Source organism: Helianthus annuus, chromosome 6 (genome assembly GCF_002127325.2).
Source record: "Helianthus annuus cultivar XRQ/B chromosome 6, HanXRQr2.0-SUNRISE, whole genome shotgun sequence".
Taxonomy (NCBI): Eukaryota; Viridiplantae; Streptophyta; class Magnoliopsida; order Asterales; family Asteraceae; genus Helianthus; species Helianthus annuus.
The window spans coordinates 115,940,339-115,942,717 of record NC_035438.2 but is presented as its reverse complement, the minus strand read 5'-3'; positions in this window follow the sequence as shown (position 1 = coordinate 115,942,717).

Sequence of the window (2,379 nt, the reverse complement as noted above, 5' to 3'; positions counted from 1 at the left end):
ACCTGCTTGACATGCTAGCTAGCTTGCTTATATATATTAATTCAGCTGCTTCACTCGTTTTTCTCGTATAACTTTTAAAATATGACGTTTTATAAAACGACAAATATGTCTTTAGAACGAGCATATTTTTATCTATGTTTTAACCTAAGTTTCATTAAAAACGGAGTAAGGCCAAAAAAAATATATTTAATTATTAATATTAAACGTTCTCATACGTCCCCATATATATCTATTTTTAATAAATCTTACTTAGCTTAATTAATCTTGTTAGCTTAATTAATATTGATTAACTGATTAATTAATCATACTTAACTTAATTAACAAATTAATTAATCTACTTAGCTAACTTAACTGCTAAGTTTATTTAACTTATTAAGTTTACTTAGCTTTTAAGTATTCTAGCAACTCCCTGCGTACGAGTTCTAATTTCTAGATACAAGGGAACTCATATTAGTGTATTAACTCAATTCAACTTTAACGATAATGACGAGATAAAACCCTCACAACGAATGACAAAGTGCAATCACTTAAACATCCATCGGATTCACAACGAATGACAGAGTATTCTCCAAGTTCGGGTGGTACTCAAACATCCTGTCGGAATCACGACTAATGACAAAGGATAGTACTTAAACATCATGTCGGATAGTTTCAATCGATCGGATAGAGTATCGTACCAGTGATTAGAGTTATTACTCTAATAACGGGCAGAGTTTCGGGATTTAGAATATAATACCCGAGCTGTTGCTATAATAGAAGCTGAAGGAAAGAAAAGAATTGAACCATTTGAAACGTAGCTGTGATCGAGTTATTACCCTGTTATCGCGGCAGCGTTTCGTGTGGTGTGTGTTTTGAACGAGAAAGTGAATAACTCAGTGTAGGAAACGAATTTGAACGTCGTTCAATTGCAGAAATCTCAGTCCCACACCCTTCTATTTATAGCTGGAAAATGGTCTCCCCCGCGTGTCGCGACAGGAAGACCTGTCTCCTTCGCGTGGCGCGACGGAACACCTTTCACCGTAGGGTTGCCACGTTCATGGGTAGGCTAGCTGAGTCGACAGAATTGATAAATTCGAATTTAGACAGCAAGATATGTGGATAACCGTTGAGTAGGGAATATCCCCCCTGAGTTTTAGGGGCCCTGATCCTGATTCTAATTGTTCTGAAAATTTTAGGGATTATGCAAGATTACTTGGGTTTCTCAATTAGGGTTTCCTTACTGGAGAATTAATATAATAAGTATTAATTTTAGTGGGAGTTGTTACATCCTCCCCACCTTGTTTTAAATCTCGTCCTCGAGATTTGGACTATGAAATCTTCTTGGGTTTACATCAAAACAATATATAATGGTGTCTCGGATGGAATCAAAAGATCAATACCATAGGGTAGTTGGAATTCAATGGTTTTAAAGTTTTAGTTTCAGGAATCGATGTTAACCAAAGGAGATGAAATAATATCATTAACAAGTTTGACTAAGTTTCATGAATCAAGAGATATTGGATAGGCGTGAAATTTGAAATAAAATGACTTGTAGAAACAATAGGATTTAATGTCAGAAAAGAACTTATTTTGATCCGTTGAGGGGGATTCTGAATTGATAAATCTCTATTTTGTGAATAAAAAAAAATGATTTATCAATAATCAACCCGAAAATCAATATCGTTTACTTAAATGGTAAGGATACACTGGACAATAGAATTTAGTGTATCATGGTCTGAGTACATAACTGTATCAGGACTATTAAAATGACAAATCAAACGAAATGACGTATGAATAAGGTTTATTATTTAGCACAGGCTACAAATTTATACGAACACTGCAAAGTGTTGTAAGAATTCAATAATTATGGTGACCGAATGAATTCCTCGTTTTTCGAAATTAACTGAGAGTTTCAAGGAAGCGAATCTGGATATTTCAGAAGATGAGATGTTCAAATGAATGAGATGAAATGATATAATTTCCAAGGTGATTAGGTTCAAGCCAAAAGATATATGATTAATGGATATGGATATGAATGTTTGTGAATGATTTGCCAAAGGAAACTTATTTCGATTGTCAACTGAGAAAGAATCAGAATCAACAAGCTTGAATGAAATAAAAATACGAAAATGATTTGTCAACTAGGAAAAATCAATGGGTTGACATTTATTGAATTACAAGGATACACCGGAATATAAAAGAGTTTAGTGTATCTTTGTCTTAACACATAGTTGTATTAAGACTATTTTCAAGGATGAGTCAAGCGAAAGAAATACATGATTTTTGGAATGATTTGTATGCTTATAATTAGCCCAAGCTACAAATTTATACCGACGCCACAAGGTGTCGGAGTGATTGAAATAATAATAGCGGTGATTGAATAAGTTCACCATGTTTGAA